At 48.6% G+C, this 23,856-nt stretch overlaps 1 long non-coding RNA gene across 1 annotated transcript in view; it reads right to left on the bottom strand.

The window, feature by feature from the left end:
* LOC138991844 (uncharacterized) overlaps positions 1 to 23,856 on the bottom strand; it is a 172,057-nt gene that overhangs the window by 136,462 nt on the left and 11,739 nt on the right. Inside the window, exon 2 of the long non-coding RNA XR_011467735.1 lies at positions 17,147 to 17,195. This is a non-coding gene — a long non-coding RNA (uncharacterized lncRNA). The remainder of the gene's footprint in view (positions 1 to 17,146; positions 17,196 to 23,856) is intronic.

Below are 23,856 nucleotides of genomic sequence, written 5' to 3'. Positions count from 1 at the left end.
GTGCGGTAAGCAGGGGGCTACTCTCCAGTGGCGGTGTGCGGGCTCCTCACTGCGGTGGCTCCTCTTGTCCGAGAGCGTGGGCTCTGGAGCTCAGGCTCAGTGGTTGTGGTGCGTGGGCTTAGTTGCCCAGTGACACCTCTGCGTTGGCAGGTGAATTCTAAACCCCTGGACCACCAGGGAATCCCTCATCTGTCTTTTTAAATGAAAAGAAATGATTTATTCACACAGCCACAAAAATCAATGTGTGCAAAGAGGAGCAGACAGTGGGAGAAATTCTTCCTCCCCTTCCAGACTCTATCTCTCTACCCGGACTCCACCAGCATTGCCAGCTCCTTGCGTGACAGCCACACTATGCACAAATGCCTCCTGCATGCTGGCCTCTGCCCCCACACCCAACCACACACATGGAGATGGGCTATTCGCCCTCTCCTCTACCTGGCCTCTTAATTACACTTACAATACTATTACAATATTACATACATAATCTTGAGGATTGACATCAGTACACATCAATACGATTTATTCATTTCGATGGCTGTATACTATTCCCCTTTGTGGATATACCATAATTTATTAAACCCAGTCCCCTATTATTGGATGTGTGGGTTATACCTAGCATTTGGCTATTACAAATAATGTTGCAATGAATGTGTTTTCATGTAGGTCTTTGCCTTTTATTGTGAATACAGCTGTCAAATAAATTCTTAGAAATTTACATGCTAGATCAAAGAACTTGTATATTTAAAACTTGATACTTCTTTCCAAATTGTATAGCGTGCTGCAAACTATAACCTTCTATTGCAGCAGGAGGTCACCTGTTCTGACCTAACTTGGGGCATTCCTTCAGCGACCCTTAAGATGGATGCAGATGTCCTTTCCCCTTCCAGTACCAGGAAGAGGCGAGCCCAAGGCTGCAGTGTACAGTACGCATCGTCCCATGTCACGTGGCAGCCCTGGGTCCCGTCACCACAAGCACTCACTGCTGGCAGGTGGGTGTGTTGTAGTGTCTGCTGTGCACCACGCTCACTGCCCTTCTGAATCCTCCTTCCTGCCTTCCTCGACAGGAGTGCCTCCGAGATACCGTAGGTTTGATTCCAGACCATGGCAATAAAGTGATAGGGCAATGAAGTGAGTCACACACATTTTTTGGTTTCCCAGTGCACATAAAAGTATGTTTACACTACACTATTGCACTGCTGAGGATGCAATAACATTATATCTAAAAAATGTGCATACCTCAATTTAAAAATACTTTATTGCTAAAATATGCTAACCACCCTCTGAGCCTTTAGTAAGTCATAACCTTTTTTTTGCTGGTGGAAGGTCTTGCCTGCATGTTGATAGCTGATGACTGATCAAAGTGGTGGATACTTAAGGGTGGGGTGACTGTGCAGCTTCTTAAAATGAGACATGGATTGACTCTTGGATTGACTTTTCCTTCCACAAGTGATTTCTCTGTATCAGGCAATACTGTGTGATAGCATTTGATCCACTGTAGAACTTCTTTCAAAACTGGAGTCAGTTCTCTCAAAGCCTGTCCCTGCTTTAGTCTCTAAGCTTATGTGATATTCTAAATCCTTCACTGTCATTTCAATAATCTTCATAGCATCTTTACCAGGAGTAGATCCCATCTCAGGAAACCACTTTTCTTGCTCATCCATAAGAAATACCTCCTTATCCATGAAAGTCTTATCGTGATGTTGCATCAAGTCAGCTACATCTTCAAACTCCGATTCTAACTGTAGTTCTCTTGCTTTCCCCACCACATCTACAGTTACTTCCTCTGCTGAACTCTTGAACCTTTCAAAGTTATCCGTGAGGGCTGGGATCACCTTCCAAACTCTTGCGTATGATGATGTTTTGACCTTTCCCCAAGAATCATGACTGTTCTTAATGGCATCTAGACTGGTGACTCCTTTCCAGATGGTTTTCAATCCATTTTGCCATCAGAGGAACCACTATCTGCTCAGGAGGCAGCTTCTTCTTTCAGTCTCATGAACCATCTCTGCTGCTTCACACTTTCCTTCTGCAGTTTCCTCACCTCTCTCAGCCTTTGCAGAATTGGAGAGAGTAGGGGCCTTGCTCTGCATTAGTATGGCTGGTCTGATCTTCTATCCAGACCACTCAAACTATCTCTGTATCAGCAGTAAGGCTGTTTCACTTTCTTATCATCCATGTGTTCACTGGAGCAGCCATTTAATTTCTTTCAGGAACTTTTCCATTGCACTCACGACTTGGCTTGGTGTGAGAGGTTTGTTTTGGTGTGAGAGGCCCAGCTTTTGACCTGTCTTGGCTTTTGATATGTCTTCCTCACAAAGCTTTATCACCTCCAGCTTTTGATTTAAAATGACAGACGTACTACTCTTCCTTTCACTTGAACAGAGGCTGTTGCACGGTTATTAATTGGCCTAATTTCAATATTATGTCTCAGGGACTAGGGGGACCCAAGGAGAGGGAGAGATGGGGAACGGCTGGTCCGTGGAGTAGTCAGAACACATGTGATTTGTTGATAAAGTTTGTTCTCTTATAGGGCTGTGGTTTGTGGTGCCCCACACAATTACAGTAGTAACATCTAAGATCACAGATCATGGATCACCATAACAAATATAACAATAATGAAAAAGTTAGAAATATTGCAGGAATTATCAGAACATGACACAGAGTCACGAAGTGAGCAAATTCTGTTGGAAAAACGGCACCCATAGACATGCTCGAAGCAGGGTAGCCACAAACCTTCAATTTGTAAAGCTGTTTTGGAAGCACAATAAAGCAAAGCGCAGTAAACCAAGGTCTGCCTGTGTTAATAAAGCCCCCTGGGTTTTAATCAGGCCCCTGAACACACATCTGCAGCCTCCCCCACAGCTGGGTGTGGGTCTGGGACCAAGTTCACACCTTCAGAACAAGAGTGGAAATAGCTGTGCAGCTTCTGCATCTTTGGGCTTCCCTGGTAGCTCAGTTGGTAAAGATTCCGCCTGCAATGCAGGAGACCTGGGTTCGATCCCTGGGTTGGGAAGATCCCCTGGAGACAGGAAAGGCTTCCCATTCCAGTGTTCTGGCCTAGAGAATTCCATGGATTGTATAGTCCATGGGGTTGCAAAGTCAGACACGACTGAGCAGCTTTTCACTTTCTGTGTTTTTTCTTCTAAGGAAAATGCCTTCTTGCCACTTCCTTTTTTACCCAGCAACCTGGGGACAGGGGCCAAACACCTGTGGCCCAGTGAGTTGGATGGATCTAGGTCCCTGGGTGACACAGGACGCTAAGGAAGGGGCTCTCGTTTCTGCACAGTGGAAAGCAGAGGGAATATACTACCTCTCAACTTTGTGACCCTGGAGACAGTCCTGGGCAGCAAATTGGATCAAGAGGGGACTGGAATAGAATAGAGAGGCCTGGCTGTCACCCCTGCAGGCCCCCATAAAGAACCTGCAGACCTTAGTGGGTGGGTGAGCTGAGGTCCTTGGGGCACCAGGGGCTGAGAGCCAACTGGCCGGGCATCATCGCGCCAGGGGCCCTTGGGGTTTGGGAGGGATGACCCAACTCCCAGACTATGTCATTTCTTGGTAAATACAGAGCAGGCTGCAAAGCAGGTTGGAATTGGAGGCCCCGCTGCCTGGTTCCAGCTGCTCCAGAAACCAACTCGCCAACCAACAGCTGGAAAAAACACTCGTAAAAAGTCACCCAGCTTCTGCCCTCCGTCCGCATCCTGGAAGAGGTTCAGTGCAGGCCTCTCCGCCCACACAGAAGAGCGCAGACCCCGGCGCCCCCCTCGCACTCCTCTGCGGCAGGGCCCTGGAACTCCCTAAATCATCCTGGCTGCTGGCCTTGAGAGCTTCTGGAACCCAACAAAAGTAAAGGACACTGCACGGCCGTGGAACAACTTAATTTTCTCTCTGTTCCTCCTAGATTCCTCGGGATGGGGGAACTCGGCAGGGTGTTTGAGACGGGAGAGGTCACAGCTGGGAAGCTTTCCGGATGGTGCCTACAGAGGGGAGATGCTCTGATTGTTCATCCATCACTGAGTTAACAGATGTTCTCCTGGGGCTCCAGGCAAGAGGCCGAGTTTACAGAGCGAAGTTGGCACAGCCTGGCCCCCAGGGAGGTGGCTGTCACCTGAGGCAGACGCAAGGATCACAAGGGGAGAATGGCAGTAAAAGGCGTGTGTGCTTTGTTAGCTGCCCCCACCAACCCACGCCCTTCCAGAGGGTGAACAAACAAGAGAAGGTGTGATTTACTCAGAAATAGCATCTGTGGGGCTTCCCTGGTGGCTCAGTGGTAAAGAATCCACCTGCCAATGCAGGAGACACAGGTTAGACCCCTGATCTGGGAGGGTTCCACGTGCTACGGAGTAACCAAGCCCATGTGCCACAACTCCTGAGCCCGCGCTCTAGACTGCAAGAGCCGCAACTACTGAAGCCTGAGTGCACAGAGCCCATGCTCTGCAACAAGAGAAGCCGCTGCCGTGAGAAGCCCACACACCACGAGAGAGTAGCCCCTACTCAGCGCAACTAGAGAAAGTCCACATGCAGCAGCAAAGACCCAGCACAGCCAAAAATAAATAATAAATATATAAATATTTTTTTTAAAAAAAGAAGTAGCATCTTTGTCAATGTGTTTAAGGTGAGCATCCATACACATTAGTGTTGCAGTAGGGTGGGCTGTAAGTTCCGTGAGAGAGCCTTCCTAAAAGGCAGAGAAGGACAAACAGAAAGAGATGCATAGGGAGAAGGCCCCGGGGCTCTGGAGGCAGAGACCAGAAGGACACATGGTGGTCCTTGGTGGTACGAATGTTACTCCTGGCTGAGGACCTGGGGAAAACTATGGCCAGGATGACTCTTTTCCCCAGAGACTTCCCCTTGGGCTGAGTTCTGCAGATGGTTTTCTATAGCCTCCACATTCCCTTCTCTCACACTTGCATAAATTACTCTTCGCTTGAGGCCTCGGTTTCTTCATCTGTAAAGTGGTAATAAACCTCTTCTCAGGATGGTTGTGAAAATGAAATGCAGATGACAGTGATGAAATGTCTAGACCATGGCAGGTCCTCAGCATCCTAACTGTTGGATGATGGAGATGATGGTGATGATGGTAGTGCTGGTGGAGAGGATTCTGTGGCTTTGGTTTACTCTCAGAAGAATCATCATGAGTAACAGGCTAAATTAGGCTTTCTTTGCTTCCTTCCAAAGGACTGTAGGACCAAGCTGAGCTCCACTGGAGCCTGTGGCAATGAGAAAAATCAGGAATACTGATCTTCCATTTTAATTTCATAGTTTATCATGGAATTGTTTTCATTAATCTTGATTTAAAAAATGAAGTGAAAGTCACTCAGCTGTGTCCAACTCTTTGTGACCCCATGGACTATATAGTCCATGGAATTCTCCAGGCCAGAATACTGGAGTGGATAGCCTTTCCTTTCTCCAGGGGATCTTCCCAACCCAGGGATTGAACCCAGGTCTCCCGAATTGCAGGCAGATTCTGTACTAACTGAGCTATCAAGGAAGCCCTATTTTAAAAAATAGCCCTGATTTTTTTTAAACTGCATTAAAAGATTTTTAATCTTGCTCACTCAGTTTTTTGGTGGCCCTGGAGTGTTGCCAGTGGGCAGATGCCTCCATCGCCTCAGCCTTGTCTGACTTTTCCTGTGACCCCAGGAAGGGCTCCATGTCCTCATTCCTCCAGGTGCCACCTGACACCCATGGGGGGTGGGAGGGCAATCTGACCCTGCTCCTTTAGACTGTATTGGCACCTTTGTACTTTCTGATCTTGCACAGCCAAGCGAAGTTAAATACTTCAGGGCTAGAGCTGGGGCTTCCTGGTTGGGGTCTGATTTCAACAACAGTGCTTACCATTGAGTCTGGAGGATGCAGTCCCTGCACTTCCTGTGTAACAGGAATAAACTTCCCTCCTTAGCCCCAGCTGCATGGTTCCGGGGACCTTTCTGATGGAGCCATTCCTCACCCAAGCACCATGCAGACTGTGGACCCTTTCTTCTCTGTCGTGGGGAGAAATGGACCTGGCGGCCCCATGGCTGGCGGGAGCAGCACCAGGGGAGTCAGCAGCTGGTGGAATTTCCTCACCGTTGTCCGGTGTGGTCCCTGGCTCCACAACCAGACACGAAATAGGGCGGAAACTAGGTTTCATCAAGCACATAGATTTGTGAGGATATTTATGACCCAGATAGAGCTCCAGATGCTGAGTGTTCTCACGTGATTTCAGAACTTCAGTTCTTTAAACAGTCTTGGAGGTTGTGTACTCTCCAGCAGTTTTTAAACTGTGTTTATCAACCCTCTTGGGCTGCACAGCCCGGAAGGTCTTCTGAAGGTCCTGGGGGTCCCAGGGGCTGATTTCAGGGAGAGAAGATGAGGGGAGGAGAGGCCAGTGGGCAAAACTTCGGGGCCTCTTTCCTGCTCCAACTGAACAGCCCCATGTGTGCCTGCTCCACACACAGGGCCTCTGGCATAAGTTTTGTTTAAGGAAAATAAGTCTCTGATTAAAAATAGTTTTGAAGCCGTGAACACAATTCAGAGCTTCCTAATCCTGGCTGCACACTAGGAATCACTTAAGGAATTTTTTAAATTCCAGGGCCCAGGCTCTACATCCAGAAATGTGGATGTAATGGGTCCGTGGTGAGGTGTGGGCATCAACATTAAAAAAAAACTCCCCCAATGACTTTACTGTGCCACCAGGACTGGGGGCCACTCATCTGGGCCAGCATTCTTCTTTCTGCTCATGCAAAACTGGGGCCTGGGGGTGAGAGCGTGTGTGTGTATGCATGTGTGATGACACTACTTGTGCAGAGCCTGGTGCTAGCTAGCTCATCTCCAGGCTGGATTAGAACCTTGGGTGTCCAGCTATCAGTGTAGATTCCTGGGACGCTACACCATGCACACAGAGGAAGAGAGGATCCGTTATCCTATGCGATATGACTTTCTGTGGTTTCATCTTCACATTTGAATGCATATTTTTAGTTCAACATTTGAGTTTCAGGGAGAGAAGAGCCTCAAGCAGGAGAGGACATTGATATTTATACTTCCGCTGGGAAATAGAGGCGGGGGTGGGGTGCAAAGAGTGCCCCCTCTCAAGGACCACACAGATGCACGGAGCTGAGAAGACGCCCCGGGGGGCTGGCTCCCAGGCTCACGGTTTAGTTTAAGCACTCCACACACTCCATTTCGCATTCCCTCGGGAATGCCGTCCCAGTGCTAACTGGTTGATGGGGACAAACTGTCGGTACTGGTGAAGCGTCTTGCATTTTCAGGGTCAAGCGCTCTCCTTTTTTTTTTTTTCCGAGAATAAAAGAAAAGGAAGAGAAAGGAGCATGTGAAACATGTAGCCAAAGTGGCCTATCAGGGTACAAAGTCTACATAATGACCAGTTTTAGGAGACTTGTCAGTAGTGGTGGTAAGAGCCAGACTGAAGGCAAAACACAGAGGGGCTCAGGACAATCGCGTCCCTTCTCACAGTGGGAAGGGACCAGTCCAGATGACGCCAGGGGGGAGCTGTGTGACAGAAGCAGAGCAGTAGCACAAAGGGAGTGAAGCCCACATGCAGACTCCCAGTGTCAAAAACGCTTGAGTGGGGCTTCCCTGGTGGCCCAGTGGTTAGGAATCCACCTGCCAATGCAGGGGACATGGGTTCCATCCCTGGTCTGGGAGATCCCACATGCCGAGATCCAACTAATCCTGTGTGTCACAACTACTGAGCCTGTGCTCAGGAGCTCATGCAATGAAATTAGAGAGTGGCCCCTGCTTGCTGCAATGAGAGAAAGCCCGTGCATAGCAACAGTGCAGCCAAGAATAAGTAAATAGATAAAACTAAACATTAAAAAAATGCCTGGTGTCCTGCAAGGAAATAGGGGTTTCATGATTTCTTTTGACCCACACAGTGTGGTGTCAGTGCCACTATATACTTCTGAGTCTGGGTCTTCAGATATTGGAAGTTGCTGCCTTCACACTTGAGTGTTCCCTCCTAGAAGATGCTCCATGCAATTAGAGGCCAGGCCATTTTCCAGGAGGAAAGCCAAGCTGCTATTTCCCCACATTACTAAAAGTCTCAGCAAGAGAAAGGAATCTCCTCTTGTGTATTCATCAAGATAGGCCAGATGTGCTGTGTAACAAGTAACCCCAGATCTTGCTGGCTTTGCTCAACCAAGACTTATTTCTCACTCACAAGGAGTCTGTGGCTGGTCCTGTCCTTAGGAAGGTCATGGGCCAGTTCTCCCATGCCTAACTCCAGAAGTGATGTGCCTCTTTCACCCACCACCAGCACCATCACGTGGACCTGCCGCGATGGTGGTGCCGTGGACCACCACCTGCCCCACATGGACGTTTGGGGCAGGGACATGAAGGGGAGACCACGTTCAGCGAGCACCCTGTCTTTTAAGTCTTTCTTCCAGAAGCTTTTCTGAGCCCAGAGGCTACTGCCAGTATCTGTTTGCCAGCAGAAGATGAAATGAACTGTAATGGAAAACCTCAGAGAAGACTGACGCCGCCTGACGGATGGCTGAGTGTGTGTGTGTGTGTGTGTGTGTGTGTGCATTCTTAATTCTCCACTGCTAACAGCTAGGAGAGCATGAGCTCTTGCTAAAATTATCTGAGTTCTGTGTGCTATTTGAGAAACAAACCCAAGATGTTGGATGGTCACCCATGAGAGCTCGTTGGAAAGATCTCCCTGGGAAGGGAAGAGACAGATTAAGTGGAGGGCGATTTTAAATGGGCATAGTTGAGAAATGATTTTCTAGGTGGCCTGTCTAAATCATCGTCTTGTTTTTCTAGGACAGGAAGTAGTGCTTTGTCCCAGGGTTTCCCACCACACTGTGGGAATTGTTCCCTCGTTATCTCACTCAAGAAACCTAGGCCCTGACCAGGGTGAACAAATTGGCCTTGTTTCAACTTGCTACTTAGACCAAGTGGTGGCTCCTGGCATGACTGGTGGAGACCACATATAGAACTGGCGGGAAACAATGCCATGATGGATTAGTAATGTCTGCCATAGAGAGAGTAAGGGGAGAGTAGTCGCCCACTTCAAAATCTATCTATTCTAAGATGCTCATTGCCCCACTTTTTAGCATCTCTGAAATCAGGGTGCATTGTATAATGGATGGCATCTTGCAAATTGTTTTGCAACGGGCTTCTGTGGTTCACAAAATAATGGGGCAATTAATAAAATAGACACTGAAAGGTACTTGCCATTTTTGTTTTGTTTGTTTAGAGAGCCATTGTTAGGATTTAATGGGCTCAGATCCAGAATGCCTGAACCGGGGAGGTCTCAGTGGAGTTAGTTTCTTCTCTCTGTATTTCTGTCTCTCTCCTCCACTTTCTTTTGCATCTCTGAGGTTTCATTCTGCACAGCCCCACGGCCTTTGTTCTTTCCACCCTGCCAGCCCGCCTCCCAGCATCTGTGAAGGTATATGCCTGGCCCCTGGACAGTGACACGGTGGCCTCCTTAGCACCTTCCCCATCGTCCCTCTCTGTTCCAGCTCCACCATTGCCAGAAAACTCCTTCCATGTTTTTAAGTTCAAATTCCCTGGATTTTGAAAGAATCAAATGAGCTTTTTGAACATTTTTGAGGTTAGAGACTGCTGGCCAGCTTGTGAATTGCTTTTCCTATGGACTGTGCTAAGCCCTGATGCAGTCGGCCATGGCCAGGGTAAGGAGGTGGGTGGGTGGGAGGGATGGGATCCCAAGGTACAATACACCCTCCTGGAAGGCAGGGGCCCGGCAGACTTCACGCCTACATGCACTCCAGACCCATGCCTGTATCTACGCCTCCACCTGCACGCACACCCACATCCATGCACAGCTTCCCGCTTCCCCCCTTCCTTGGGCCTCCTGTGGAGAGGGGGGCTTTATCATGCTGTGCAAGGCCCATCGTGTTGGTCTGCTTGCTTATTCCCGCTTGTCCTCCAACCCCACATGGCTGCTGTGATAACTGAGGGAATGAATGCATGCACTTAGAATGTGTTACTTGGATACTGAGGTACTTATTTTTTAAATCAGTTAATTAATAATTACTCTTCACTGTGGTGCACAGACTTCCCATTGCAGTGGCTTCTCTTGTTGCAGAGAACAGGCTCTAGGTGCGAGGGCTTCAGCAGTTGTATAGCTCAGGCTCAGTAGTTGCTGTGTATGGGCTTGGTTGCTCCTGAGGGATCTTCTCAGATCAGGGATCAAATCTGTGTCCACTGGGTCAGCAGGCAGATTCTCAACCACTGGACCACTAGGGAACTTCCAAGGTACTTACAATGGCACCCTGCATGTAGTGAGCAGCAAAGGAGAGCTCGTTACCCGGGCATTCTTGTGAGAGGTGTGCTGCGTTGTTCATCCGTGGGAGCTTAGATGATGTCGGTCGTATTAGCCTCTCTTTCTTATCTTTATCATTTAATGATTTAAGAGTTCCATGTTATTGAATATCTGGTGCTTTGCTATAAGAATAATGCTTTATTTTGGGGTCCGTGCACACACAGTTGTGCGTAAGCTCTGATTTTTCCTTAAAGGACATCACTGGAGGTGTACTCGCTGGGCCAATGGACACGCACGTCAGGAAGGGCTGGCTACACACGGCCGCCTTGTGCTCCAGGCTGGCGGCTCGATTCACACCCCGCCAAGCCAAATAGAGGACGCTGCCCTCTTCCCCTGCACCAGGCCCAACAGTGCGTACTGCTGCTGTAAACTATAAAAGCTTCGGCCCCAGGGATATTGACTCTGCACTGCGGTCTCACTGAAGTTAGAGAGTGTCTGATCAGAAAGGCAGAGATCAGAGTGAGAGAGGAGGAAAATGCACGGCGGAAGAGATGGCTTCTCTGGGACAGGAGGCAGGAGGCGGACATGGAAGGGATGGCAGTGTAGGTCCTGACGTCAGGGTGAATGTCTGCTGAGCGCAGAACCGGGGCTGCCGATGGCAGGAGCTAGAGGGGCCGGCAGGGGACGGGCGGGCTCCGCCGCTGTTCCTGGAACTGAGCTGCCTCCTGGTTCCATATTACGTTCATTTTGATTGTAAGTACGGGTTTGCCGTCCCTAATGGCAGGGTTGGGTAATGATGTGGTGGCGGGAGGCATGCGCTGCTACCCGGGAGAATCTGGACTGCAGATTCGCGATGCAGATGGAACGCCAGGCTGTTTGATTTTTGCCTCCCATCATCTGATTGTGTTTGTGGAGTTGGAGATGTGGGGAGGCCAGCTCTCTATGATTTTTTTTTTTCTGTTGTTTGTAATTTGGAATGTGGCTAGAGAACAGACAGTGGCTAAGGAGCCCTTGACGATGGATGAGATGGAATTTGCTGTGGGGCTTTGTCATGGAGAGACAGAGTGCACCAGGAGGCTTGCCTGAGATGGTTGGGAGGGGTGGGGGGAAGAGTTCAGACGTTTGTGTAATGGGGGATAAGGAATTGGATCTTCCCCTGGACAGTCTTCGAAGGCATTGGGCGTCTGAAAGGTGGTTTGTGGTTTAGAATGTGTACTAGTTTGGAATGCTGTCAGCTGCAAGTAACTCACTCAAGACTAATAGAAGGTAAACCTGGGAGGTGACTCTTCTCACAGGTCAAGAGGGATGGAGGTAGCAGGTAGCTGAGCTCCATCAATGCTCCAAGGTAGCATCTTGGAGACTGTCTCCAGCCCAAGATATTGCAGCAGCTCTAAGCATTCTATTTACACATTCCCCGCCCCTGAATCCCTTCCTTCTAAATACCCTCCTTTCACTTCTTAAAAACACGGGGACTCCCCTAATGGCCCAGTGGTTAAGAATCTGCCTTGTGATGCAGGGGACGTGGGTTCGAGCCCTGGCTGGGGAACTAGGATGTTTCACGCCACAGGGTAACTAAGCCTGTGTGCCACAGCTAGAAAGATCATGATGCACTGCAAGGAAAGATCCCGTGCTATGCAACTAAGACCCAACACAGCCAAATAAATACATGAATATATTAAAAAAAACTCACCAACAACACGTCATCATCTTCATTTCAAAGAGATGTGTGACCATCCCACAGAACTGGCTACAGGTGGTGGGTCAGTGGAGCAGCCACGAGCCCAGAGGGATCCCCACTGCCGGTCTCATGGCTTGTCTCTGCCTCACCCGCATCACCGCAGGGCATCAGCACAGGCGAGGGGAGGCAGCCGGGGTGTTGGCTCTGATTCCACCTTCTGATCCCCTATGGGTGGGGCCGCCATGGGTGCCCCTTGGACAGAGCACACACACACAGCCTCAGAGGTCTGGAGCTGGGTTCGAATCTCAGACCCACCATGTAAAGCTGTGTGGCCCTGGGAAGATCTAGGGGCACCTCTGATCCTCAGTTACCCCATCTACCCAATGAGGGTGAAAATGCACAGTGAGAACTATTGTGAGGATTTGAGAGAAAGCAGGAAATGGCCCCAGCACTGCTCCTGGCACTGCGGGGCTCAATAAATGGTCCCCTCTGACCATGATTCCTGCCAGAGCAGGGGAGGTAGGTGGAAAGAAAAGTACAAGTGATGGGTCGTCGCCTTGATTCCAGTGGGTATTGTGATAAAGAGCTTTAAGACACCAGTGTGGATGCTACGGGTTTCTAGGATAACTTTCCACGTGCCCAGGCTGGAGCCCCTGCCGCACCCACTACACAGATGTAAAAGCCCAGAATGGGCACTGCAGGACACTGTGCTGGTTCCAATCTTTAATCTGAAAAGAGGACTCTTCTTACTCTCCATGCATGTGACGCTGAACAGATGGGCTGAAATGAAGGCACATCTCCACCAGCTGCTGCCAGCCCACCAAAATGTCTGCCTACCCATCACTAGACAAGGGAACTGGGAGCTGGCATCTGGGAGAAACCACCAGACACTGAAGCCTTCCCAAGCCTGGAAACCACCACACCAGCATCTTGGGGTGGTTAAGGTCACCAGCTCCAGCTGTCCTCAGTGGGATGCTTACACGGAATGAGCTTCTGGGACAACTTCAGGGTCACCAGCAGTGGTAAAGTAAATGGATAGATGGGGGGAGGGCCAATTCTGAAAGGAAAGCCACATCCGAGCATCTGGATTCAATTTGATGAAGAACTGGCAGTGGAGAGAGTCTTAGATTCCATCTAGTCCAGGGTCATTATATGACAGATGAGAAAACTACAGCCAAGAAAGGGGAAGTAACTTGCTTTCGATCTTGTAAGTTGTGGGAGTGCCATTCAGTTCATCTAACCACCAATCCATCCATCCATCATCCATTCACAAATCCATCCACCCATCAGTCCTTCCATACACCCATCCATTCACCCCCCATCAATCCATCAGAGATGTGTGCTGAACGCTTCTAAGATGGCAGGCACTGTACTAGGTAGGTGCTGAGTATGGGGCCCCAATGGCAGCTCTGACCCCCATCCTCAGGGAGTTTACAGTCAGGTGGAAGAGACAGATTACAGCAAATCACACACTTGATTTCAATTGGGATCACTGCCACAAGTGAACATTCAGAGTGCTAAGAGAGAGTCTGGGAGGGCCTGGGAGGGACCCCCTGAGAAAGTAATCATTAAACTGAAGCCTAAAGGATGAGGAGGGCCTGCCAGACAAGGGGAAGGGCAGATGTCAAGGGGAGTATTTCAGGTGGAAGGAAGGCTCTATCAAGAGAAGGTGGTTGGGACAGGAGAGAATGAAGGAAGCCCAGAGGTGCTGGGGAGGCCAGCAGTGTGAGAACCCAGCCTTGGAACTTCCAGGCCTAGCGCTGTCTCCTCTGTGCCCATAGGTCCCATCCCAGGACTCTACACCTTATGGAATCAGCATCTCCTCCATTTCCATGTTTGGAGAGAATTGGATGATGAAAATACCTAGTGGACTTGCTAGAAAATATTCATTCTAGACTGGACTGGGATTGGGGGTTGGGGGAGGAGCCTATATGGTTTATACAAAATAAAATATCAACTAATGTGGCACACATCATAAAGAAGTAAATTATCTCCCCAAATAGGAAGTCTGGGTTCAGTGCCCTGTGATGGAATGAGTTTCCCAGTAATGCTTATCATCTCTGAAGTTCTCGTGGCCTTCCCAGCATTGTTACAAGGCGGCAGGGGTTGCCTTAAACATCATGTCCTCATAGGACTTCCTCCAAGGTCTGGGAGATGGACAAGTGACCTCTCTCCTTTCACTGGGGAGAAAACCTCTTTTCCAGGAGTCTCACAGCATACTTTCTCTCATGGGCCATTGGCCCAAACTGGGTCATGTGCTCACTGCTGGCAGTTAAGAGGCTGGAAAGGTGACTATCTCGGAGGAGAGGAAGATTTGCATGTGGCTGTCTGTCACATGCCTCTAGCTATGGAGGTAGTAAACCAACCCAAAGGAATGAGTCCTCTTTCCATTCCTGTTCATAGTCCTGGTGGTTATTATCAATCTATTTCTGCAATTCATGCTTGTTAGTATTTCAATGTGTGATGTGGTATGGAAGAAGTATTTGATAGAATTCAACACTTAGCCAATAAGGAATGCACAGAGCAACCAGATAGTCATGTGGGGAAAAAATGAACTCCAACCCCTACCTCACACCATATACAAAAATTAATTTTAAATCTACCAAAGATCTAAACACAAGAGCTAAAACTATAAAACTTTTTAAAAAAAAGTATAAGAAATATATCTTCATGAAGTAAGGTTTTCTTAGACATGATAGAAGATGCACTAACCAAAGAAATGGATAAAATTCAAACCTAAAAACATTTGCTCTTTAAAAAGTACTATTAAAAACAAAAGGCGAAGCTTCACACTGCAGGAAATACAGAACACAGAGACTGATCTGTTCTTTTTAGGAAGGAAGACTAGGGAAAGCTAGGTCCTCAGCTGTGGAATGTGAATCCACAATCATCATTATCCATCAATCATTATCATTAATAAAGGAAGGGCTGCCCCCAGTCGGACATCTCTTTTGCATCAGGTCCTATACCATCTGCCCTTGACACTCTCTCTAATCTAAACCTCTCACCAGATAGGTGAGATAGAGAACGGTCCCCCAGTCACAGATGAACAAACTGGGCCTGAGATATCACACACCTGGGGTGGCAGATGGCCAGTGGCAGTTCTTCACCCCTGCCTACATTTTTGCATTTGCCTTGTAACTGGGGAGAACTCTGACTCCATGGGCAGGGCAACAGGCTCCACCCCTGAACTTTGGCCCCAGCCGCGTGACTTGTGTTGGTCACCATGAGGGAAGGGGGTTTAACAAGTGGCCCCACACTGGGACGTGCTCTCTGGCGATGTTGCCATGGCCACAAGGACATGCCCGAGCTGGCCTGCTGGAGATGAGAAACAAGTACAGCCGAGTGGGCGCCCTCTTTGTCCCAGGAACAGTCAGCATAGATCAGCCCCACTGCCAATCCCAGAACACGAGTGAATCCAGCCAAGATCAGCAGAGCTGCCCAGCTGAACCCCAGCTCATTCCAGATGTACAAGCAATACATACTTAGCATTCTCATGATGCTGAGGTTCTGTGGTGGTTTATTATGCAGCACTCTCATGTCAAAAGCTAACTGATACACCCAGTAAGCACTGAAGTCAGGATTTGTGCTCAAGTCTGTTGACTCTACCATCCATGCACCTCTCCCCACAACACTGTTTTCACTGTGGTTCTCATAATTATTTGCATTCATGACAAAGTCTAGGATTTAACATTTTGGAGACTATAGAAGTGGATGTTGGGTGAGTGGGCTTTATCTTTTGTGGTTGTCAGAGAGAATGGGAGGGATACCATTTGCAAACTTGGGAGTCAGAATACAATCCATGCCATGTGGTTGAAGTCTGGTCAGTGACTGCTCCCAACTTGCTCCCCATCTTTCCTGGTCAACCACAGCCACATGCCAAGCAAAAGCTTTCTTGTGTTTGCCTCTAGTACTTAGGAAAGAATGCTAATAGTAATCCTCTAATCCTAATAGCTAAAACGCACCAAGCACCTACTTTTACTAGCCTCCACATGGATCATCCCAATTAATCTTCCCAACCAACCAAGGAGCCTTATTATTTACATTTTACACATGAGAAAACTGAGGACCCATCAGAATGTCCTCACCATTGGATTCTGGAAGAATTGCAAACTGAAGACTGGTGTTTCACAGCTTAGAATCTGAGAGAGTTATTGGTAAAACTGCCAGCAGCAAAGACATCGATTACATTTTAGTTACTAATTCAACAAACCAGTTCGATGTAACCATTCTTCATGAGGCCAAGTGATGAAGTAAGTGCTTAACCTTCAAAATGCAGGAGACAAAAACCAAACGGGAGAGAGAGTCCAATCCACAAATACAGTGGAGATTCTCTCAATGATCAAAAAAACAAGCAAACACAACGATCATGACAGGTATAGAAGACTTGCACTCTATAAACCAGCTCGACCTGAGGGACATTGACAGAATGTGCTGCCCAACGACAGCAGAGCCCACCGCTTCTCCTGAGCACACAGAGAGCCAACCAAGGCTGGCCGACCACCTGCTGGGCCACTGTGGCTCATGGCTTGTGTTTGCATAGTCCATGACCTAAGCATGGTTTTTATACTTTTAAAGGGCTGTCCCAAATAAAACTAAACAAAACCACAAAGAATACACAACAGAGACATTACCTGCCTTGCAAACCCTAAATTGTTTGCAATCCCCCCCTTTACAGAAAAATCTGCCCTTCCACTCTTCTGGATCATAAAGCAAGTCTCAGTAAAGTTAAAAAGGTTGAAATGATACAAAACATATTTTTTGACCATAGTGAAGTCTAGCAATTATTGCCATGAAAGCATATTGAAAAAAAAAAATAATAAACAGACCAACCCACAGAACAGGGTGTTTAGCAGCCCATACGTATGTATGGGCATTTCTCACATGATGACAACAAAGATATTTCAGTACATCTTGAAAAGGACCAACCACTCAATAAACGGCATCAGAACAATTGGCAAAAGTGCAAAAGCAAAAAAAACAAACAAAAAACTTACACCATAAAACTATTAGGAATAAATGTAGAAGACTTCGAAGATAGAGAACGTTTTCTTAAAAGTATAAATGCAAAAGCAAACCAAGTCAAAAATCTGCGTAACAATCAACACCATAAACAAACTGAAAATCCAAGCGACCAACTGGGAAAAAATACTTGCAAAATATAAAGCACAGAACAACATCCAAAATATTTAATGCACTTTTAGAGATCAGGTTAAAAGAAGATAAACACTCACCTACAGGACGTCCAAGCAGAACTGTTCAAAGGACAAGGGGAGGCAGCCCCTGAAAGAAAAGCACAAATGCCAGGTGTGAAAAGATGTCCAAACACACCGCGGAGCAGAAACACGCCAGTTAAATTAACAGGATACAGCAATCTCTCTGGTGGGCCAGCGGCTAAGACTCCTAGCTCCCAGTGTAGAGGCCTGGGTTCCATCCCTGGTCAGGGAAGTAGATCCCACATGCCATGACCAGAAGATTCCACATGCTGTGACTAAGACCCAGCGTGGTCACATAAATAAGTTTTTTTCTAAATAAAAAACAAATTAAAATAACAGGATATTGCTATTACTTCACATGTTAGTCATAATGCAGAGACTGGCCATGGCCAGCAGTGGGAAGAGGATGGGGAGTAAGCTTAGCCACCATGGGTCCACAGACCGCTGTTTTTTACAGAAGTGATTGATAGGATCTACTCAAACTGCAAACCCACACGTCTGACAACCTAGACACTGCACTTCTTAGAACCCAGTTTTGGTGAAGACATACCCACGTAAGAACAGAGGGGTAGGTCTGGGGATGTTCAGGCAAACATGTTTGTTATAAGAAGACATGGAAAGTAACTGAAATGACGATGGATATGAACATGGCAAAGCAAACTGTGGCGTTTGAAAACCGTACGAAAGACTGAGCACTGGCTTAACAACGAGGCCAAAACACAGAGGACATGGAAAGACCTCTATGTGGAACCTAAAAAACAGTACAAGTGAATGTATGTGCAGAAGGGAACCAGACTCACTGATGCAGAGAACAAACCAATTGTTACCTCTGGGAAGAGGCAAGCAGGGAGGGGAAAACCTGGGGCAGGGGATGAAGAGGCACGAACTACTGCGTATAAACGAGGTGAACAGCCAAGACAGACTGTGCAGCGTGGGGACTTACAGCCATTGTCCTGTAATAACTGTTAATGGAGTATGATCTGTAAAAAATATCGAATCGCTCTGCTGCACACCTGATATTAATATAATATTGTAAATCAGCTATACTGCAATTAAAAAAAAAAACAGATTTTGGACTTCCTTGGCAATCCAGTGTTTAAGACTCTGCCTTCCAATGCAGTGGGCACTGGTTAAACCCCTGGTCAGGGAATTAAGACCCCACATGCCGCTGTGCAGTATGGGCAAAAATCTGAAAAACAAAAGTACTTCTAAGATATTGTTGGGAGAAAAGGGGGGGGTCCTGAATGTGTTTGGTATTACACCATCTATGTTTATAAACCATGCAAGGCAGCAGCTCCTCTGTGTACACAGATTTATGTCTGTGTGAAAAAAAGTGAAAGTGTTAGTCTCTTAGTCGTGTCCGACTCTGTGTGACCCCAAGGACTGTAGCCCTCCAGGCTTCTCTGTCCATGGGATTCTCGATGGCAAGGATGCTGGAAGGTCTTTAGGATATCAGCAAAGTTTTCTCAGTATAAGGAAAATACAGGTGAGTTTTGTTGTTTCTTTGGGCTTTTGTCTATTTTCCAGGATGGAGGTTATTTCTGAAATTTTATTTTATTAAAAAAGGTGTTTTTTTAATATATATATATATATTTTTGACATGGACCATTTTAAAAGTTTTTATTGCACTTCTTACAATATTGCCCCTGTTTTGTATTTTGGGTTTTGGCCATCAGGCATGTGGGATCTGAGCACCCTGACCAGGGACTGAGCCCGCACTCCTTGCAATGGAAGGCAAAGTCTTAACCACTGGACCACTGAGTGAGGCCCTGAAAATTTTTTTTAAAAAAGGATAAAATTGTGTGAGGCGGTGCATGTTTACAGCATGGGGATGGATCCACTCTGTAAGAGAAGCCAGCTGCCCTGCTGCCCCAGCCTGGCCAGCTCAAGGTGCTCTGTACATCCCGATGCTGTACGCCTTTATACTGTCATTCTACCCTGTTAATCCTTCCAGTCCTTTGGCCACCTGATGCAAAGAGCCGACTCATTGGAAAGACCCTGATGCTGGGAAAGACTGAAGGCAGAAGGAAAAGGGGATGGTAGAGGATGAGTCAGTTGGATGGCATCACCGACTCAGTGGACGTGAGTTTGAGCAAGCTCGGGGAGTTGGTGATGGACAGGGAAGCCTGGCGTGCTGCAGTCCATGGGGTTGCAGAGTCAGACATGACTGAGCAACTGAACAACAATAGCAAGCCACCCTGAGCTGAGGAAGACAATTGCCCTTCCCTGTGAGGGTGTCTGAGGAGCTTCCAGGACTTTTGGTTTTATTCTCAACTCTAAATCTAGGAGGCGGGAGTCGGCCTTTCCCCATGACATCTGATGCTTCCTTCCCTGTCGTCCTCCTTCATCCCGCGTCGCCCACCAGCTGTCCTGCCCCAGAGGCCCTCCTGGGTCTGAGGGCTCTGAGAGGACCCTTAACGATGAGGGATCCAGGGAGACGAGGTCATAGTAAGTGGCCCAAGTGGCCAGGCTCCTTGCCTGTGGTAGGCCACTCTCTATGCAGCTCCCCCTAAGCTTTAGAATTCTTTGCAAACTCCACAGAACACAGGGGCTTAAACTCCAAGTGGTGACAAAGCCTCTGAAACACATTGAGTGGGAAATCTTCGTCTTTCTGAGCATACTGGGGACCTCTGGGGGTGTGCGAGGGTGGTAGGGTCTCCCAGGAGAAGGCGGAGAAGGAGGCAGCAACGGGGGCGTGGAAGTGGGGGATAGGCTTTGAGATCATCCCCTCTAGTCTGGAGGCTGGGAGGGCGTCTGCAGAAAGCGACCGCCAGGGCAGAGGTGTAGGACGTATTGATTTCTCCTCACAATAGAGCTGCCTGAAGCCCTCGTACCCTGGCTCCAGAGCCCCGAAGCAGGTTTGTCAAATCCCAGATCGGGAAGTGCGGGTGAGTGGAGAGTCCTTTTAGCGAGTTGCAACGAAGTTATTAAAAAATTTAAAGCTTCAAAAAAATGAATAGGCTAGACCAGTGCTTCTCAAACATGGTCACTGTGCAGCCGGGGGCAGGGCCCTTGATTCTGAATTTCTAACCCAGATGATGCTCATGCTGCTGGTCCAGGGACCACACTTTGAGAAGCAAAGGATGAGAGGTAGATGGGAATGGACAAGACATGTCAGTGCAGTGCATAGCATAAGATTACATCTCGTCTTATGAGCTTTTATTTCAAGTGTGTGTGTGTGCTGGGATGTATTCTTTTATAATGCACTGGGATCCAAGAAAATGAAAAACACTGAACTGAGATCAGGAGGAGGACTGGAGTCGAAAGGCAAACACACTCAGGTGGATCTGGGCTATGGATCATTCTGACTCTATTTTAAACACGAAAATGTCCCTCTCAGGGACATATGTCTTATCTGGTCCTGAGTTGCTTCCATCACAAAAATTTGAACTTGTGCCATTTCCTGTGGCGCGGGCTTACATAGAGGGGTGAGAAGGGCATATCTATTTTGGAGTCTCATTTCAAAACGTCCCAATATCGCCGAAATCAACTGGCACAAACAGAGCGCCTGGGAGTTTCTTTCATAGAAATGGCAAAGTGCGTCTATCAATGGAGCACACGCAGCCGGGCGGAAGGGCCCGCCAATGGCCGCTCCATCAACCTTGGCAGATGTGTACATTACCCTTTGATCTCCAAGGATGCTGTATTTAGATGACATAATGCGTTTGGGGTTATCTTTCTCGAAGGTAGAAGGGACGTAAGCAGATACCCACTCTTGCAAGATAAAATTAGCACCTCTTTGCTGGAAGATAAACATTTTTCAGCAGGAAAGCTCTGATTAAAGTACAAAGCGGCCAGGGGTATTAGGCTGCACCCCTTTGAGTGAAATTCCTATTTATAATAAAAGGAAATAGCACTGCTATGACATAAAGCAATGGGGAGCCGCCACTCCCGCTGGAAAGACGGGGCTTCACTGTTGCAGCTGTTTTTGCAAAGGACCAGTGTGGGCCAAACTCTGGGTTGGGGGTGGACAGAAGAAAGTGGATGCTCTGTGTGGAACCCTTACCCAGAGACAGCCCCACTGATCCTGGCACTTCCTGTCCCCACATCTCAGGGCTGCTGTGAGCAGTTGTGGGGTCTGCTCCCTGCCCAGCGGAGTGGGCGCTTCCACCCACCGCAGTCGCCCAGCTGCTCACCCTGGGAAGGGTTGGGTCAGCCCAGGACGGGCACCATCTGGAGAATTCCTGCAGAGGCGCTATGTAGACTGGCTCTGGACACCCTATCTAACCCCTAGATGCTTGGTGCCTATTCCCACAGAGGCTTTTTGCCCACAGGACCCCTGTCCCCATGTCTCTCCCTCCACACCTGCCTCTGGTGGCTCAGACGATAAAGCATCCACCTGCAATGTGGGAGACCTGGGTTCTATCCCTGGGTGGAGAAGATCCCCTGGAAGGGGGGATGGCAACCCACTCCAGTATTCTTGCCTGGAGAATCACATGGACAAGAGGAGCCTGGTGGGCTGCAGTCCATGGGGTCACAAAGAGTAGGACATGTCTGAGCGACTAACAGCACAATACTGGACTGTGAACCAGATGACGCCTGGTACAAAGGCCTGAGGCTGGGCAAAGAGGCCAGGCGTGCACAGGGCTTTAGACTTTTTGTTTTTCCAAACTGGAAGGTTACCCCCATCACTCCTTTCCCATGCATGCACGTTAACAGTGGGGTTTCAATGGTGGTGCCCACCCGCCACGAGAATGCCAAAAGCTAGGCTGCTAATGGTGGCCCTGCCCCTCCCTTCGCAAGCCAAGCTGGTTAGTAAGGGCACTTGGCTTCTATGGCGTCTGGGCTTCCTCTGCAAACACCCCCAGATGTGGCTGGTACTGAGACATGGGGGAAGTGTGGCAGGGCACAGCTTTAAAAGAATGACAGTCATCGAGAACATGACAAAATCTGAAACCTACTAGGGCCAAGATGGGGGAATATTTGCCTTCCAGGGGACCCTGAGCTTCATTATACGTTCATTGTAACACATCGGCTAAATGACACATCTACAATTCCGAGGCCAGCCATCAAAACCCAAAGAGTAGCTGGTGGCCTAACTTCTGGAAATCCCCACCACTTTCAACCCACTCCAGTATTCTTGCCTGGAAAATCCCATGGACAGAGGAGCCTGGTGGGCTACAGTCCATGGGGTTGCAAAGAGTCGGACATGACTGAGCACACAAGCATACGCACTTCACAAAATAGTTGGAATAGTCCCCCCACTCACTAGCCTGTGAAATCACCCAGCCTATAGAAGCTAACCTCCCTGTATTTCAGGGACTCCCTCGCCTTCTGAGACAGCCCACATTTTGTCTGGGGAGTGTGTATCTCTCTAAATAAATCTACTTCTTACCTATCACTTAGTTTCTCACTGAATTCCTTCTGTGGGGACACATATAGAACCAGAGCTTCATGAAGTCCTCAGATCAGGTGTGCAATTTCAATGAAGACAGTGGTTTCGACTCCCAGCCCCTGGGTTCCAGTCCCAGTCTGAGTTGTGTGGTTTCAGCATCACAGTCCGGCCCTTTTCAGGCTGTCTCTAACCCCAGTTCTCTCCGCAGGTCAGTCCTCTGAAGCCTGAGTTTCAGTCCCCAGCCCCGCAGGTACCAGCAGCCTCAAGTCTTGGGCTGGGGACCACAGTGAGGTGGTGTGACTCTCTCTCTGTTCTGGCTGCCACCAACCTGCAGCTGCAATCTCTTCTGAGCCTCCGAGACTCCCCCTCTGTCCCCGCTAAGGTCCCTTCCCGAAAAGGGGCTCCCCATGTAGGGGGACCTTTTCTCCTTTCCAGCTTCCTCCTGGGGGTGCAGGTCCTGTCCCGATTCCTTTTTCTCTTTTTGTTTTCATCCTAGCTGGTTACATGGAGCTCTTTCTTGCACCTCGGGGTGTCTGGTATCCTCTGCCATCGTCCAGTGAGGTATTCTCCGGAAACTCTTCCATGTGGGGATGTATTTTGGCTGTATCTTTGGCAGGAGCTGGGCTCCATGTCCTTCTATTCTGCCATCTTGACTCTTCTCTCTGTGCATGTAATTAGGCTCAGGGTCTCCCGCTGAGCTCATCCTGAAGCAGGCCTGGGTGGGCCTTCAGTCCAAGGACGGGTGTCCTTATAAGAGACAGAAGAGAAAGATGAGGAGAGGTGGTGTTAAGGCAGAGGCTGGAGGGAGGCGGCCACAAGTCAAGGGACAACTGAAGTCAGTGCGGGGCCAAGACCCCACAACTGGAGCCCTGTATGGGTGATCTCCCCTCCACGAAGGATTTTAAGCAAGAGGATGATTGCCAACATCTGGGGAGTGGCACGCCAACTGGCTGCCATGTGAGAAGGTCTTGGAGGGGCGAGGTTGGGTGGGGAAGAACAGCCGACCGCCAAGGTGACCACGTGGAGGAAGGAGACAATCAGATACCTGGGGAGTCCGGGGCACAGACGCTGATGCCAAGGCTCGCCATGGCACTGCGTCTACTGCTCCTTTCAGGGCATCAGTGGAGTCTTAGCTCAGTCCTGTCCCCACGTGGGTCCAGTGGGTCCCCAAACCTGTCCTGTGGTTACTTCCTCTGCTCCGGAATGCTTAACTGGAGCAGACACCCCTGGCTGTCCGCTTCAGGGAGGGGCAAGGGGTAGGTCAGAGTGGATTCCTAGGTTGTTGGTGGGGCTCCTGCTCCCACAGTCAGTTACAGCAATTCTGGCCCCTGTCACTTTGCTCATTTCATTTACTCTTGTCCTGGGTGACCCAGGAGTAAATGCGGCTGGAGGA

The sequence above is a fragment of the Bos mutus genome, chromosome 18, assembly GCF_027580195.1.
Source record: "Bos mutus isolate GX-2022 chromosome 18, NWIPB_WYAK_1.1, whole genome shotgun sequence".
Classification (NCBI taxonomy): Eukaryota; Metazoa; Chordata; class Mammalia; order Artiodactyla; family Bovidae; genus Bos; species Bos mutus.
The sequence above is the reverse complement of the archived record's forward strand: the minus strand, read 5'-3'. Positions and strand labels throughout refer to the sequence as shown.